Consider the following 19,505-nt stretch of genomic DNA (forward strand, 5'->3'; position numbering starts at 1 on the left):
CCAGTTTAATTTTCAACAAGGTTCTTAAACTCCTTAAACCGAGTGAACAATTTTGATTTACTTTTAAGAAAGTACACAAATACCCTTCTTGAATAATCATCTACAAAAGATACATAGTACTTACACTTAGACAGAGAAGGAACATCCATTATACCAAACACATCAGAGTGAATATAATCAGAATGTCAGAAGATTTATGAGAACTAGAATAAAACTGAACACAGTTATGTTTTCCATATATGTAGTGCTCGCAGAAATTGAACTCAAAACTACAATCATGCAAACCTTCAAAAAGATTCTTATTCTTCAAATCTTGTAAACCTTTTTCACCTATGTGGCCTAGCCTATTATGCTAGAGCATTGTTTTCTCAGTAGGAAGTTTAACTTCCAATGAATTAGCATTATGCATCATTACAGTTGTCTTAATAGACTTGACAGAGGTTACATTGCAACATATAGGTTCAACATTTAACTTATACAGTGTACCAATGCGATCACCCTTTGCCAATACAATGGAACCCCTAGTCATCTTGCAACCACTAGATACAAATGTAACTTGTACTCTTGCATCATTAAGTTTACTTACACAAAGAAGGTTTCTTGTCATACCTGGTATATGAAGAACTCCATTGATCCCCTTCACTCTACCATCTAGGAATTGAATTTTAACTCTGCCTCACCCTACAATCTCCAATGTAGAATCACTAGCCAAGTATACCTTTCCAGCAGCATATGGTTCATACTTCGAGAACCAGTCCTTGTGGGAGGTCATGTGAAAAGATGCGCTAGAATCTATTAACCAGGTGTCTTCTAAGGTATGCACTGCCAGAGCTTCTACAAATGCATCTACATCACTCTGAGTAGATTTAGTGTCAGAATACTTCTTCTTCTTCTTCTCCTCCTTGCAATCCTTTTAGATATGCCCTTTTTGCCCATAGTTCTAGCACTTCACCGTTGACTTCTTGCCTGGAGATTTTGATCTCTCTTGAGACTTGGACTTGGACTTCTTTCCTTTCTTCTTGTCTTTGTCCTTTGGTCTACCTCGAACATAGAGTGCATCTTTTGTCCTTTCAAAATATTTATTTCTCATTTCTTCTGACAAAAGAGTATTAACCACAATATCCATCTTGAACTGGGTCGTAGTACTACCGATAGCCATCACTAAGTGATCCCAAGAGTCAAGCAATGAACACAACAACAAAATGCAATGTTCTTCTTCCTGAATGGACACACCAATAGAAGTTAAATGTGCAAGAACCATGTTGAATGCATTCAAGTGGTCTTCCAATGGTGTTCCTACATCCATCTTCAAAGAGTACAACTTCTTCCTCAAGAAAAGTTTATTCACCAAGGACTTGCCTTAATAAATATCTCCCAACTTATTCCAAAGAAGATGTGCAGTTTTCTCTTCATGGACGTTTAACAGAACATAATCAACAAGACATAACTTGATTACACCCCTTGCCTTCCGGTCAGCTAATTCCCAATCCTCTTTCTTCATGCATATAGGTTTCCACACATACATAGCAATCCAAAGGTTTCGATCGACCAACAAGTCTTCCATCTTGAGTTTCCATGGTTTGAAACTAGAACCATTAAATTTATCCATGTCTATGCGCCCTCGGGTGCTCGCCATCTTAACCTATAAAACAAACAAGTAGACACTCTGCAAGACTCCCATTGAAACAAAACTAACACAAAAACTAACCCTACCCAACAAGGATAACAAAATGGGCCAAGCTCTGATACCACTTGTAAGGAAAACGTAGTGCGGAAACGCCTTCCTAATGTCAATTAACAGAGAAAATCATGCAAGAATGTAGACACTTTATTTCAGTAAATGAATTTACAATAAAGTTTTAGTCCGCTACTACATGCATTTGTTCTCAGATTCTAACAAGAAGGATGCTACAATTGACTCTCAAATCTTAGTCACAACACCATAGTTATCCAATGGCTTCATATACCAAATTATCAATAGTTCATCTGAGAAAATGCCCCATTAGTTTGAAGTCTAACCATTTGTTTCAGTCTGCAATCATGAGAAACACAATATCCCACATGCACCATGAAGTCGAGTCGATTTGTATTCATATACATCGACAAGACCATCTTCAATGTCCAACTATTTATCTTTTGGACTCTGGTTCAAGTGCACACCCATAGTCAATCTCTACTCCATCGGCCATCAGAAAAACCACAAATGCATTGCTTTATGTTGGCAATATAGCATTATAACAGACAATGAAAGATTGTTGGCATTTAAATAAGGGTATTGAGAAGGTTGTTGATGATTATGAATATAACTGATTAAGGATGTTTACTGTCTTGATATTATTATTTTGTCATTGATGTCAAGAAATTGATTTTCTAATCCAGTATGATATTGCCATATCTTGAGAAGTATGATTTAAAGAGTATAAAGATGTCGGTAAAAGACACAGGAAAGAATATGATGAATAAGGGGATGAATAAGGTATTCAATGGGCAACTATTACCAAGTCAGACAATGATGAGATCATGATGTTTTGATTGTGTGTGGGAGAAAAAGTGACACTAAGCAAACATGCCCTAATCTCACTTTCAACCACACACCTGTGGAATACGAAAGAGCCTAGAGGTATCACACAATTGGCTACTTCTTCTTGTGGAAGAGAGAGCCATGGGCTACCTATTAGGATTTCTATTCCTTTGTTGTAATTGAAAGATGAAATGATGCAAGTTCAATCCCTAACCCCAAAGTGCAAGTATGAACTAATAACAAGATTACAGAATTGAACTTAAATGATGGAAAGCTGTAAACACAAGGACAAGACAAGAATGAAAATGCATACCTGGGGTTAAAATCTGACTGAAAATGTTTGGGATGGGGGCGCGGGCGCCACTGTCCTGATTCTGCCCTTGAAACTGCTCCGGAAACTGCTGTTTTTGCACTCTGGAAAAGCTGTCAAAAATGCTGAAAATGTTGTCTATCAGGAGGACCAGGGCGCCCAGCGCCCCTATCCCAGGGACCAGGGCGCCCAGTGCCCCTGTCCTGGCAGGACCAGGGTGCTCCACGCCCCTGTCCTGGTCTTTTTCTCTGAAACTTGGTGTGTTGTTTGGTCTCCATCTGCTTCTTCCGGATCTGTAACTTGCGGCGTCGTCCGAGTCCCGAAACCTGCACTTATATCTGAAAAGGTGTTTGGGCGGCTATATAGGGTTTTGCCTTAGTCAAACCCCCACTTCGGTGATTTCCACCTCCACGAATAGCCAAGTTGTATTGTAAAATGTATTGTGTATGCAGACCTAGTGTGTGTGCAAGGTCCTTAAATGCAAGAAAGCAAACTAGAGCAACCTAGAAAGTAAACCCTAATTGCTTGTAAATGATAATGTAAATGCTCTAAATCAAGATGCAAAGTGATCTAAAGCATGAATAAAGGATATGTTGAAGCTTATGCAAAGACATGAAAACAACATGAAATCATACCCAACCCTCAAGGGAGGAGTACAAGCCAATCTTCAGTCCGTAATCTCCTATTGTTCTTCAATGTCTTCCAAGCCCTAAATAGATGAATGAAATTGATAAATGCTTGATAGAAGGATGTTGAATGTTGTTGAAGTCTTCAAAGATCTACTCTTTTGCTGCATATGAGGGTCCTTGAAAGCCCAAAAATCCGATCCCTTCAAATGAGGAAAGAGAGCTTTTATGTATGAAACCCTAGGTTGTAAATTCATATTTTGGCCGACCTAGAGATTGAATATCCCGCCAATTTCTTGGGGTTAAGATTTATTTTATGATTGGATCGTGCTCCTAAAATTTCGGGAAAAATGTCCGGGACCATGTGCACCGGGCGCCACGGTCCTGACAACTTTTCACCAAATTTTCAGGGCCGTCGGATATGATGATTTTAGAGAGAATCCCGAAGTTACAGGTGATTTCGAGATGTTTTGACCCTGAAACTAAGCCCCCAAGTTCGAAATAGGACTTAATTAGGGTTTTTGATTAAGTGGTGTATTAGAGGAATAAAATGCGAAGGGCGCGCTTTAGTGAAAGGGCCCAACTTTATGATGTAGAGAATGATGAAATAGAACCTTAGACCTAATTAATTTAATTAATTAAGTGCTAAAGGGGAAATGCAATGCAAAATACAAAATGCGCCAAGGCGGGTGCTAAACTAGGTGTGAAATTGTACCACCCTAGGAAGTGCGTACAATTTACGACGCTACATTTAGCCCCCACTTTAGCGGTCATATGAACACTACGTGCATATGCAAGCTAAAGTACAGAAAAGTAAACATTATTTGAAAAAGGATATATCCATAAGTCTGTCGAACGAAGCCCCCAGCGGCATCTGCAGTACACAGTTAGGAACCGCACCCTACAAAACCACATGTTAGATCACAAAATCACTTAATGCTTACTAAGGAAGGTGATGAAAATTCGAGGGTAGCTATATGCCCCCCCCTGTTTCGGCTTGCTAATTTTAGTGAGTTGAAACAGGGTATCATGTTTACCACTTCGAATTGTTAAAGAAATATTGATGACAAATGCTCACAAGAAGATTTGATATGAGATCACAAAGTAATGGAGAATCATTTGGTAAGAAAGAGGACTAAATCTCAATTCCAACAAAACAAAGAGTGTGAGGATTTGAGAGCTCTCTAACACAAGATGAAGGATGTAAATGGAAACAAAATGCAAAGAGAAGAAAAGAAAGGAAAAAAAAAGCATGAATACACACATTGGTGATCCATGAGAAGAATAGTGAGAGAGAAAACATGGACTTCTCGCCCCTAGATCTTGTCTAGGTGATCCATGAGAAAAAGGACATGGAAAACTAGCCCCTAGAGTCTGTCTAGGTGATCCATGTAAGGGAGGAGAGTGAGAAAGTCTAGCCTTATGCCGCTAGTTCCACTCAACCTCGTGCATGTGTGTGTAAGGGAGGTTAGAAGCACCTCATAGGAGTCTATGCCCGAGTATGCTACAACCTATATGTGTATAGTACAAAAGCGTGACATCTCACTCTAAGAGTCTGTGCTCTGGTTCCGAGAATGACCCATTGCTCAAAAAGTGTAATGTTTATGTCATAAGCAAAGTAGAACAAGGATACCTACCTTCATCACAAAAGAAGATACCCCAAAAATGCAACAATGTCATAGATCCAAGCAAGAGAGTTTTGCACTTTTTAAGCAAGGATAAGATAGTTGAAAAAGGGATATCTTGTAGTATGTGTAAAGGAGATCCTTAGAGGAGAAGAGATCTTTGTACAAAATACACCTATCCCCAAGAGGAATTGTCTTAGACAAATATAACATCTCCTAGAATAAGACAAAAAAGAGAATAAGAATGCAATACTTCCTTCTTTTGCGAGGTGAAAGTGATTCTTAATGAAGGATGACGCTCTTTTTAACCCAATTAGGAGAGTGAATTCATTATGGATGTATTTTACCAAGTGCAAAAGAGGTTGTAGTTAAGGACTTACACCTCTTGTAAGAGAGAATCCTTGAACAAACAACAACAAATGCATACAAGGAATAACATCAAGTAATAAAGTTCACACCATCCACGAAATAGGAAAAAAAAAGTGGATCCTTAGATAAAAATAAGGAAAGATCATTGCCTCCCAAAGATAAGGATAATGAGAAGGGCTTATACAATCTTCTAGGGAGAGATTTGGACATAAGCAAAAGAAGAGATGTATGAAATCATTCTTGTCCCCATAGGAACAAGAAAACTAGGCTATTATGTTGCTTCAAAAAATATGATTGCACTTGAAATTGTACCATCATGAATGACAATGAGCCCCCAGTAAATGAGCTACCAATGTCACATAATGATGAGCAACATAATAGCCATTAATGTTATTTAAAGACATGATAGACTAAATGAGGTATTTGAATATGACATGTTAAATGCTCAACTATAAGTGAGATTAAAAACATGTATAAAATGAAAAAGATTGAAGAAGAAAAGTCACATGAAATCTTAGAAGAGGGATGAGTGTAATTTATTAGAGCCTTATCCCTAGAGGAAAGGACTTTATGATGAATAGGAGATAAAGATTCGTAAGTGGATTTAGAAATTTGAGGGGATTCATAAAGAGATTTGTTCATTGCCAAGATTTCCTTATGAGGGGAATGAGAGTTGATAGAAGTAGAAGATGATTTAGTTGAAGTGAGATCATCATCACTACTAAATATAGCATTCACATTGAGAGATGGTCTTTTAGATGCTTTGGTACGTTTGCAGGGATTATAGCCGAGTCCAAAGGCATAATTGTGAAAATTAGTCTCTAGAGGAACTTTTATCCCTTGTTCATGAGTGCCACAACCATTTCCATGATACCCATGCTTAGCAAAAATGCGAAAACCACAACCATAACGATCAGCCATTTCAGGAAGAGAAGGTGGTTTTTCATAAGACAAAGAATCAAATCCTTCAGAATTCGAAGTGTGAGGAGAAGAAGTTTGAGAAGCGGCCACAAAATTATTGCTCATAGGTTCAAGTAAGACTGATTGATCTCTAGTTTCTTCCTTCGTTTTACCTTTAAGATCTCTAGGAGGAACCCTATATTCACCTACAAAGGTGGGATTAAAATCAAGAGATCCCCAATCGTCTTCTGCGAGAACCTTCTCAGGATCAAAAGCCTTTTCATGTGTATATTCAAGTCGAGAAGGATCTTCTTCAGGAGCTTCAGACTCATCCAAAGAATTTTGATTATCAGAGGGTAATGATTCATCCATAGGTATCTTGTTTAATGAGTCATCACTAGAAGAGGAAGGCTTAGAAGAACTCCCTTTGGAAGTAGATGTTTGCAAACAAGTTTGAAAATTAGTATCACCTATCAAGGTATATGTCTTATTGTTATAAATAAATTTAACTTGTCTATGCAATGTGGAGGGGACAGCTTGCATACTGTGAATCCAAGGTCTCCCTAATAACAAGTTGTATGTTAGATTTCCCGACATAACATGGATAGGAGTAGGCAAAGTAACAGGTCCCACTGTGATGGGTAAGGTGATAATACCTAATGAAGACTTAGCCACATTAGCAAAGCCTCGAATGGGACGAGGGTCAGGCTCAATAAGGGATGTATCCACATTCATCTTATGCAATAGGTTATTTGCTACACACATTAAGGCTAGAACCATTATCTACCAGTGTTCGTCTTATAGCAGTGTCATTTATGATAACCACAATCATCAAGGGATCATATTGATGTTGAATTTCACTAGTAGGCAACTCATCTTGGGTAAACACAATCTGAGCTTTAGGATTCATCACAGAGTTAACCAAAGACACTATATTACTAGATGTATTAGGTGGAGGAACATTCAAATCTTTCAAGGCATCTTGTAACATCCCATGATGAGCGGAAGAAGTTTGGATCAAATCCCAAAGGGATATCTTAGCAGGGGTAGCTTTAAGTTGTTCTATGAGATCATATTCCTTACCAAGAACTTGTGAAATACGAGGAGCTTGAGGAAGAATAGGTTGGGAAGGAGGAAGTGAAGTTGGAATAACTGGAGGAGGATTAGGTTGCCTATTGTTTCTTGTGTTATAGGTATGGGCAACCACATGATAACTCTCTCTAGTCAGTTGCTTAGCATACTCATAAGGGCTCTTAGAAGAATAACCTCCTTGCACAGTAATAATAGGTTTCTTAGGAGTGCAAAAAGAATCATTAGCATAACCACCTTGAACCACTAAGATAGGCTTATTTAAAGGTTGAGAATTTTGAGAAGGACAAGCACCTTGGACAGTAAAGAGAGGTTTGTTAGGTGTCTTATTCACATGTATCAAATTGATTGAGGATGGTTTAGAAGAATGAACAAAAGTGTTGGAAGAATTATTGATAGTCTTCTCTTGCACTAAAATCTTATCACGGATCAAATCAATTTTAGGAGAGAGACAAGGGATAGGCATTGATGTTCTAGTAGGAAGGGTAATACTAGGAAAAGTCATATCATCCTCTATCAAAGGATTTACATGGGGAATAAACTCTCTAGGAGAAGGATCAACATTACTCTCTAAAGTCTCACTTTTGAGAGGGAGATCTTTGAAAGAAATGTTAACCATCTTGCTTTGAACTAGGGTTTCCTTATGAGTAGAACCAAGTTGAGGAGAGGGAGATGCTTTATTTTTAGAGGGAGAATAATTGAGATTCAAGGAAGGTGAGAAATTATCAAGGGAGTTTTCAATCTTGATTTCATCCCCTTTGGCTAGGGGTAGAGAATAATCTATACCTTCTTCTAATGGTTCATCCCAAATAGTGAGGTTGTTGAAAGGAATGTTTGAAGTATTGTCAATTTCGGGAGAGGAGATAACATTGTTTATTAATTCCTCATCCTTAGGAGGGAGAGCATCAATAGATGTGTTAAAATCATCCTCTTTCCTCAAAATATGTTCAATATGATCTTTAGGAGAGAGAGAATTAAGGAAATTGCTTATTATTTCATCTTCTTTCTCTAAGGGATGCTTATGGGTAAGATCAACTTTAGGAGAAGGGTAAGCATTTATCATTAATTCATCATCTCTAGTGGGAATTTTGTTGGAAAAGGAAATGCCATCACTAGGGAATGTAGGGATCATGTCATCTTCTTGCACAAAAGGATACTCATGAAGGGAGTGTTTTTTAGGAGGGACATGAACATATTTCTCCAAAGATTCATGCTTAGGAAGGAGATCTTTGAAAGAAGTGTTCATAACCTCTTGTTGCACTAACATGCCCCCATTGGAAGGACCAACTTTAGGAGAAAATAAGTCAATGTCCATCAATACCTTTTCACTTAGAGAGGCATCATGGAGGGAAGGTGAAGTAACATTAAGAAAGGTGTTTATGATATCATTCTCTTCCTCTAGGATAGCTAAATAGGAAGGGCACATTTTAGGAGAATTGTTAAGATCACTCTTAAAGTCTTCATCCTTAGAGCATGGGAGAGTCTCAAAGGGATTGGTAGAAAATATTTTAGGCACTAAAATGTTGTTATAGATGGGGGGAGGTTCTTTAGAAGAAGGAAAAATTGAAACAAGGGAAGCTAACCCATTATCACATCTATGGAATGAATGCATCATGACAACAATTTTCCTCTTTCAAATGATAACACATGCAAAATAGAAGGAAATGTTTAATTTTAACCAATTCAAACACTTAGAATGTAGATTTAGAAAATGAAATTTATGATTCAAATGAGTTCCTAAATCAGATTTGAAATTATTGATCCCAATTAAGCTATTCACAAGTTCAACTTTGAATTGAAAAATTAGGGTTTTAGCAAAAATTTCCTCTAGATTTTTGAATCTTGCAAGAAATTAAGACTTGTAAATATAAATTTGAATTTGAAAACACTCAAATTTGAAAACATAAATCAGAATTAGAGAAGATTGGAGTTCACGTCGAGTTCACCAAAATGTGTGGGAGAAAAAGTGACACTAAGCAAACATGCCCTAATCTCACTTTCAACCACACACCTGTGGAATACGAAAGAGCCTAGAGGTATCACACAATTGGCTACTTCTTCTTGTGGAAGAGAGAGCCACGAGCTACCTATTAGGATTTCTATTCCTTTGTTGTAATTGAAAGATGAAATGATGCAAGTTCAATCCCTAACCCCAAAGTGCAAGTATGAACTAATAACAAGATTACAGAATTGAACTTAAATGATGGAAAGCTGTAAACACAAGGACAAGACAAAAATGCAAATGCGTACCCGGGGTTAAAATCTGACTGAAAATGTTCAGGACGGGGGCGTGGGCGCCACTGTCCTGATTCTGCCCCTGAAACTCCTCCGGAAACTGCTGTTTTTGCACTCTGGAAAAGCTGTCAAAAATGCTGAAAATGCTGTCTGTCAGGAGGACCAGGGCGCCCAGCGCCCCTGTCCCAGGGACCAGGGTGCCCAGCGCCCCTGTCCTGGCAGGACCAGGGCGCTCCACGCCCCTATCCTGGTCTTTTTCTCTGAAACTTGGTGTGTTGTTTGGTCTCCGTCTGCTTCTTCCGGATCTGTAACTTGCGGCGTCGTCCGAGTCCCAAAACCTGCACTTATATCTGAAAAGGTGTTTGGGCGGCTATATAGGGTTTTGCCTTAGTCAAACCCCCACTTCGGTGATTTCCACCTCCACGAATAGCCAAGTTGTATTGTAAAATGTATTGTGTATGCAGACCTAGTGTGTGTGCAAGGTCCTTAAATGCAAGAAAGCAAACTAGAGCAACCTAGAAAGTAAACCCTAATTGCTTGTAAATGATAATGTAAATGCTCTAAATCAAGATGCAAAGTGATCTAAAGCATGAATAAAGGATATGTTGAAGCTTATGCAAAGACATGAAAGCAACATGAAATCATACCCAACCCTCAAGGGAGGAGTACAAGCCAATCTTCAGTCCGTAATCTCCTATTGTGCTTCAATGTCTTCCAAGCCCTAAATAGATGAATGAAATTGATAAATGCTTGATAGGAGGATGTTGAATGTTGTTGAAGTCTTCAAAGATCTGCTCTTTCGCTGCATATGAGGGTCCTTGAAAGCCCAAAAATCTGATCCCTTCAAATGAGGAAAGAGAGCTTTTATGTATGAAACCCTAGGTTGTAAATTCGTATTTTGGTCGACCTAGAGATTGAATATCCCGCCAATTTCTTGGGGTTAAGATTTATTTTATGATTGGATCGTGCTCCTAAAATTTTGGGAAAAATGTCTGGGACCATGTGCACCGGGCGCCAGACAACTTTTCACCAAATTTTCAGGGCCGTCGGATATGATGATTTTAGAGAGAATCCCAAAGTTACAGGTGATTTCGAGATGTTTTGACCCCGAAAACAAGCCCCCAAGTTCGAAATAGGACTTAATTAGGGTTTTTGATTAAGTGCTGTATTAGAGGAATAAAATGCGAAGGGCGCGCTTTAGTGAAAGGGCCCAACTTTATGATGTAGAGAATGACGAAATAGAACCTTAGACCTAATTAATTTAATTAATTAAGTGCTAAAGGGGAAATGCAATGCAAAATACAAAATGCGCCAAGGCGGGTGCTAAACTAGGTGTGAAATTGTACCACCCTAGCAAGTGTGTACAATTTACGATGCTACAGATTGTAAGGTCAATACTATACTATGTTACCAAGAAAAGAACCTAGTCGATAAACCCTAAGGAGCCTAATCGGTAAACCCTAAGATTATCGCTATTGGTTAATGAAGGCAGAATGTCTACCGAGTGAAGTTTAGTATTTACCAAGTTGTAACCGAGCTATAATAGAATGCATTAAATGGTTACATGCATTATTTAATGAAGGAAGTTGATGAGCTAGAACTGATTAAATGATTGGTATGCCATAAATATAGTTTTTTAATGACTCTATGGCAATGGAGAGTCGGCATGAAGATCTACAACCCAGATTGAACCACAATACCCTGGCACAAGTTCCAAGAAATGTATGCAAGTTCCAAGGCAGGGTAAAACATTTTCAGATCGAAAGATGCATTGAACTTGGACAAGTTCAAAGATCTGATGGCTATGATTGATCATGGGAAATGTGATCAAGGAGATTAAGCGGTTAGCTAATTGTTTATAAATAAGGAACTATTCATAAACAATGTATGCGGGCAAGTGTATGCACAGGGATGCTACATAGTGATTACCGAGCATAGAAGCTTGAAGACATGTTTGAATAACAGAGTATAGAAGCCCAGCAGATGCACAAGATTAGTTCTATGTCTAGATTGTATTGAGAAAATAAGAATCTACTTTAGCATTTTTAGATGTGAAGTTGCAGATAGATTTTTATTACTGTTGTTTTTGTGAAAGTGATAGAAAATATCTTAACCGAGTGGATTTAATAGTCTTATTTGTAAAATCCTCTAGCAAGGTGACATTCTGATTGAGTGTTTGAAATCCTTTAACAAGGTCACTTCTAACAAGGTGAAGATCCTAACAGATCTAAGGGAAACCCCTTAACTAGGTCACATCTAGCAGTGTGTTTGTAATCTTTAACAAGATTTGCTTTAAACCGAGCATACTCTAGAAGAGTATATTTCTTAGTGGGTCTGAAATCCCACAGTGGTTTTTCCCTATTTGGGTTTCCACGTTAAATCTGGTGTTATGAGGTTTATGATGTTTATATGCTTTTGAGTTTGCATGTTTAACAGTTTTGGTTATATTACTGAAGTATATGTTACCAAGGTTGAATCTGATGTTTTTATGGAAGATTAAGTTTGTATGATTCACCGCCCCCCTCTCATCTTGTTGGCTATTGGATCTGTACTTACATTTAGTATCAGAACTATCAATTGGTATCAGAGCATTGGACTCTAGAAGAAAAGTTTAAAGGCACTTGAGTTAAAGATCCAAAGATGTATAAGAGGGATGCACCGAAGCTGAACAAGTCAAGTTTCTCTACATGGCAGAAAAGGATGAAGTTGCACCTATCAGGAGTTGGAGAATATGCTATATACTATTTGGAGAATTATTTTGTTACATCGAGCACCTATCCATTGACTATGGAAGAGATAAAGGAAAAGCAAGAACATATCCAAGAAATGATCGAAATAACATCTGCATTGACCGATTCAGAGTTTAATTATCTAGAAGGCTGCAATGATGCAAAGGCTATGTGGGATAAGCTCATATCAGTATATGGAGGAGATGAACATGTTCAAAGAGAAAAAGTAGATAGTCTAAGAGGACAACTTGAATCAATGAGGATGAATGAAAGTGAGAACATAACTCAGTATAGTACAAGACTAAAGGAGATTGTCAATCAAATCAAAGGAGTAGGTGGAACTATTGAAGAAAAGGATATAACAAGTAAGTTGTTAAGAACCCTTCTACCGGCTTATGCAATCTGATTCTCTGCAATCAATGAATTAAGGTCTGTACCTAATATGCCAGTTTCTTTAGATGCTACTATTGGCAAGCTACATGCATTTGAGTTAAGTAACTTTGATAATAGTGGATCTTCGGTAGATAAAGTTGAATCTGCATTTAGTTCTCTTCATCTTGATGAATCTAATGATTTCAATGAAAGAAAGTATAAGTACTCTAAAGGAGATCACAGTGGAGCAAGTGAAAGATTTTGTAAGAACATGGAGGAAGTACACAAACTATATGAGGAAATCAGAAAGTAGGAAGAGTTTGAAGCACTATTAGCCAAAAGGTTACCGAGAGGCAAAGGTAAGTACAAAGGAAAACTACCTTTGAAATGTTTTCATTGTGATAAAATAGAAAATATGGCTTCTAACTATCCTGACAAAGATTCTACTAAGAAGAGAGATTACCGAGATGACAGACAGAAAGACAATCATTACAGAGGACACCGAGACTTCAGAAGAAGAGATAGAAAGACATGCTTAATAACCAATGAGGAATCCAATGATGATAAATCAGATGATACTGATATAGAGGAAGTAGTTTATGTGGCTATCAAAGATGGATCAAATGAAGAAAGGTATGAAGAAAAAGCCCTAATATCTCACATAAACACTAATGATTCTTGGATCATAGATAGTGGATGCTCACATCATATGACAGGTGATAAACACAAGTTTGTTATGTTAGAAGATTATGATGGAGGCTATGTTAGATTTGGTAATGATGCACCATGTCTGGTGAAAAGTAAAGGATCTATAACACTTCTTGACAATGCAAGATGCAATGATGTTTATTGGGTTGAAGGTTTGAAATACAATTTGTTGAGTGTAGCACAACTAAACAACACAGGTTACCGAATAGAATTTCAGAAAGGAAGTGTCAAAGTTCATGACAAGAATGGAAATTTAACTGCTACCAAGACACAAACAAAAGGTAACACATTTCAGCTTGACTCAACTCGTAATAAGTGTTTGTATGCAAATATAGATGATACCTGGTTATGGCATAAAGGTTTTGTCATGTAAATTTTGATAATCTGATCAAAATAAGTAAGAAGCACCGATTAAGAGGTCTACCGAGTCTTGAAAATCAAACAGGAAGACAACTGAAATGTCTGAGATCAGATAGAGGAGGAGAGTTCACATCTGATGAGTTCAACTTATTCTGCAATGATCATGGTATTAAAAGACAAGTCTTTGCACTGAGAACTCCATAGCAGAATGGAATAGTTGAGAGAAGAAACAGATCTATTATGGATATTGCTAGAACACTGATGATTGAAAAGAAGGTGCCACAAGCATTTTGGAGAGAAGCAATAAGCACAGTAGTTTACACCCTGAACTGAGTACAATTGAAGAAAGGTACTTTGAAGATACCATATGAAATCTAGTATGATAAGAAACCTAATGTTAGTTATTTTAAAATCTTTGGAAGTAGATGCTATTTTCACAAAGAAGATAGAAATGGCAAGTTTGATTAGAAAAGTGAAGAAGGAACATTTCTAGGTTATTCTTCTAGAAGAAAAGAATTTAAATGTCTGATCAAATCATCTAACAAAATAGTAGAAAGTACAAATGTGAAAATTGATGAATTTGCAGAAAGAAATGATGAAGGTAATTCCAAGGAACCAAAAGACTATGATGAATTTGTCTATGTTCAACCAACAAGTCTTACCAAGAAAACTGTTGAAGAAAATGAAGAGAATATCTAGTTACCGAGTGATGAAGAAGATCATACAGAGCCTACCGAGCCTGTATTAGCCAATTATGTCAGAAGACATCATGCACCAAGTTAGATTATAGGAGATAAGGACGATCTAGTGATGACAAGGAACAAATTGAGACAGAACACATGTCTGATATCTGAATTTGAACCGAGAATAGTGAAAGAGGCATTTAACAGTAAAGATTGGATAAATGCTATGATAGAAGAGATTGATCAAATCAAGAAGAATGACACATGGACACTAATCCCAAGACCGAAGGACAAAAATGTAATTGGTACAAAGTGGATTTTCAGAAACAAGCTGAATGAAAAAGGAGAGGTCATTTGAAAAAAAGCAAGACTAGTTTGCAAAGGTTATGCTCAAGAAGAAGGAATTGATTATGGTAAAACTTTTGCACTTGTTGCTAGACTTGAAGGAGTAAGAACATTGTTGGTGTATACTGCTTTCAAAAACTTTAAGGTATATCAAATGGATGTCAAATCTGCATTTCTAAATGGAATATTAGAAGAAGTTTTTATTGAACAACCTGAAGGATTTGTTGAAGACAATAATAAAGATTAGGTATGTAAATTGAACAAAGCTTTATATGGTTTGAAACAAGCACCTAGAGCATGGTATGAAAGATTGCACTCTTATTTGATTAAGATTGGTTTTATAAGGATAAGTGAGAACAACAATATGTACATGAAGAATGATGAAAATGGAATACTGATCTCAGCCATATTTGTTGATGATATTATATTTTGTTGAAATGACTCTCTATGCAAGAACTTTGGAAATGAAATGAGCAAAGAATTTGAGATGTCATTAATCGGTGAGATAAAGTATTTTATAGGTTTATAGATACTGGAAATGAAAAATGAGATTTTCATTACTCAATCCAAGTACATAAAGGAAATCTTGAAGAAATTTGGAATGGAGGATTTGAAACTAGTAAGTACTCCTATGACTACCAACTATAAATTATCAAAGAATGATGAATCTGCATATGTTGATGAGACACTTTACCGATCCATGATTGGAAAAATACAATATGTTGTTCACAGTAGACCAGACATAGCACATGTAGTAGGTATAGTTGCAAGATTCTCTGCAGATCTTAAGGAAACACACATGACAACAATCAAAAGAATTTTTAGATACTTGAAAGGCATAGAGGATTATGGCTTAGTATATCAGAAAGGAAATGATTTTGATTTAAAAGTTTATAGTGATGCTGATTGGGCACACAAAATTCATGACAGAAAAAGCACAAGTGGAGGAGCTTTCTTTTTAGAAGAAAGACTAGTGAGTTGGCTTAGCAAGAAACAAGGATGTGTTTCACAGTCAATAGCAGAAGCTGAATATGTTGCTGCAGCATTGAATTGTACCGACATTGTATGGATCAAACAACTGTTGTAAGGTATAAATGAGAAAGTTACCGAGCCAGTAACTATATTCTATGACAATACTAGTGCCATTAATATTTCAAAAAATCCCATCATGCACTCTAAGACAAAGCACATCTCTATCAAATATCATTATCTTAGAGAAGAAGGTCAAGAGAAGAAAGTAGTGTTGGAGTATGTTAGCACAAAGGAAAAAATAGTAGATATCTTCACCAAGCCACTACTAAGGGACACTTTTGAATATCTCAGAAGTAAGTTAGGGGTCCTACCCCTATCTTCTACTCACTGACCGAGTTCGGTGAAAGCATGAATCCGATTACTCTATCGAATATCTTTTAGGAGTTGATGTTGATTTACACCCTTTAGGATGTTTTCTAAAGGTGTATAGGAAATATTACAGGAAATATTATAGGAAACAATACAGGGAACAAGAATTGAAGACAAAATGCTCTGACCGAGACAAAATTGATACACAACAGCAGGAAATCACTTCATACAGGAAGAAATTATGTTTTAGTTCTTTATTTTTTGGCATTGTTGTCAAAGGGGAAGAAGACCAATTTAAGGGGAAGAAAACTGAGAAGACTACAGATTGGAAAGAAGACTGAAGAAAATCGGAGAAGTCTAATGTATGGGGGAGAGCATTTCAGCATTTCAGAATCACAGCAATCCGAAACTTTTTAAGGTCAAATCAATTGGTTTTGCCATCAATGCCAAAGGGGGAGATTGTTGGCAATATAGTATTATAACAGACAATGAAAGATTGTTGGCATTTCAATAAGGATATTGAGAAGGTTGTTGATGATTATGGATATAACTGATTAAGGATGTTTACTGTCTTCGTATTATTATTTTGTCATTGATGTCAAGAAATTGATTTTCTAATTCAGTATGATGTTGCCATATCTTTAGAAGTATGATTTAAAGAGTATAAAGATGTCGGTAAAAGACAAAGGAAAGAATATGATGAATAAGGGGATGAATAAGGCATTCAATGGGCAACTATTACCGAGTCAGACAATGATGAGATCATGATGTTTTTATTGTTTTGACATCATATATATGTTGAAAATTGTAAGGTCAATACTATACTATGTTACCAAGCAAAGAACCTAGTTGGTAAACCCTAAGGAACCTAGTCGGTAAACCCTAAGGTTATTGCAATCGGTTAATGAAGGCAGAATGTCTACCGAGTGAAGTTTAGTATTTACTGAGTTGTAACTAGGCTATAACAGAATGCATAAATGGTTACATGCGTTATTTAATGAAGGAAGTTGATGAGCTGGAACTGATTAAATGATTGGTATGCTATAAATATAGTTTGTTAATGAATCTATGGTAATGGAGAGTTGGCATGAAGATCTACACTGCAAATTGAACCACAATACCCTGACACAAGTTCCAAGAAATGTATGCAAGTTCCAAGGTAGGGTAAAACATTTTCAGATCGAAAGATGCATTGAACCTGGACAAGTTTGAAGATCTGATGGCTATGATTGATCATGGGAAATGTGATCAAGGAGATTAAGCAGTTAGCTAATTGTTTATAAATAAGGAACTATTGATAAACAATGTATGCGGGCAAGTGTATGCACAAGGATGCTACATAGTGATTACCGAGCACATAAGCTTGAAGACCTATTTGAATAACAGATTATAGAAGCCCAACAAATGGACAAGATTAGTTCTATGTCTAGATTTAATTGAGTAAATAAGAATCTGCTTTAGCATTTTTAGATGTGAAGTTGCAGATAGATTTTTATTACTGTTATTTTGTGAAAGTGACAAAAAATCTCTTAACTGAGTGGACTTAACAGTCTTATTTGTAAAATCCTCTAGCAAGGTGACATTCTGATTGAGTGTTTGAAATCCTTTAACAAGGTCACTTCTAACAAGGTGAAGATCCTAACAGATCTGAGAGAAACCCCTTAACTGGGTCACATCTAGCAGTGTGTTTGTAATCTTTAACAAGATTTGCTTTTAATTGAGCATACTCTAGAAGAGTATATTTCTTAGTGGGTCTAAAATCCCATAGTGGTTTTTCCCTATTTGGGTTTCCACGTTGAAGCTGGTGTTATGAGGTTTATGATGTTTATATGCCTTTGAGTTTGCATGTTTAACAATTTTGGTTATATTACTAAAGTATATGTTACTAAGGTTGAATCTGATGTTTTTATGGAAGATTAAGTTTGTATGATTCACCCCCCCTCATCTTGTTGGCTATTGGATTTGTACTTACATTTAGTATCATAACTATCACTTTGATCTTTCGATGATACTCTGATTGCTGAAGGAAATTTCACTGGGTCATCGACAAGAGAACCAATCAACTATCCCGATCATCTGATCTTCCTTGATCTTCTCGATCTCTCTTTTTGTGCTCCTTCACATGGCACCCCCTGATTGGCTCCAGGGTCCCTATCCTACCACCTTACCACAACCTCAAAAATCGCCCAAAATGAAGCTCTTCTTTGTCGGGCCCCACCTTGGTCTCCAAGTAATGGAGGATAAACTTTATTCATCTTGCCATAGTGGTATAGCAATAATCATCCGATCATCCTGGACTTGCTCACCAGTTAACTCATCTGAGTTTCTCTCTTTCTAAGTCCCACCATGGTCACCAAGTCATAGAGGATAAAATTTGTGCATCTTGCTATAACGGTATAGCGACAATCGTCCGATCATCCCGGACTTGCTCATTAGTTAACTCATCTGAGTTTTTGTCTTTCCAGGTCCCACCATGGTCACCAAGTCATAGAGGATAAACTTTGTGCATCTTGCCATAGCGGTATAGAAACAATCGTCTGATCATCCTGGACTTTCTCACCTATTAACCCATCTGAGTTTCTCTTTTGTCGGGCCCCACCACTTGGTCACCAAGCTGCGATAGATAACATTCATGCATCTCCATCATTGGGTATAGCGATAGCCCTTGATCCACCTTCAACTTGCACGGTCTTTAACATATTTCTTTTTGCATGTACTTTGTTGCCAAGCTGCAAGGATTAACTAATGATCATCTTCCTGTCGCGGTATAGTGACAACTGTTGGATCATCTCAGACTTGATCACCTATTAATTGATCACATGAAGAAGATTCCATTGGCCCATCGGCAAGAATCTCATCAACAAATTTTCAAATGTGATAGGTTACTCTAATCAGTCTGAACATAGGTCAAGTTAATTCAAGGCATATATTTCCAACAAATGCTACACTCTTTTTGCCGAAAATGCCACAAATTTGGGCATGTTATTTTACAATGCAAGGATCTAGCCCCCTTGTCCCTCAAGCTTAAGGGCCTGGCCTAGGTGTAAGATTCAATGCCAAATGCTCCTATTATTCATCAAGACCTGGTTGTAGGGCCTATTGTCTCTCCTACTCCTGGCTCGGACCTACCTCCCTTAGAAGTTGAGGACCCGGTTATGGAAGAAGACCCCTTTGCTGATAGTATCAACAACCTTCTCAAATCTCCTGCAAAGATTGTTGAGGAAGCCTCTAATTTAGCCTGAAAGGAATAGTGCATCTCCCTAACGGTCAGCTCGGTTTCAGTGGTTGATCA

Source organism: Cryptomeria japonica, chromosome 10 (assembly GCF_030272615.1).
Source record: "Cryptomeria japonica chromosome 10, Sugi_1.0, whole genome shotgun sequence".
Taxonomy (NCBI): domain Eukaryota; kingdom Viridiplantae; phylum Streptophyta; class Pinopsida; order Cupressales; family Cupressaceae; genus Cryptomeria; species Cryptomeria japonica.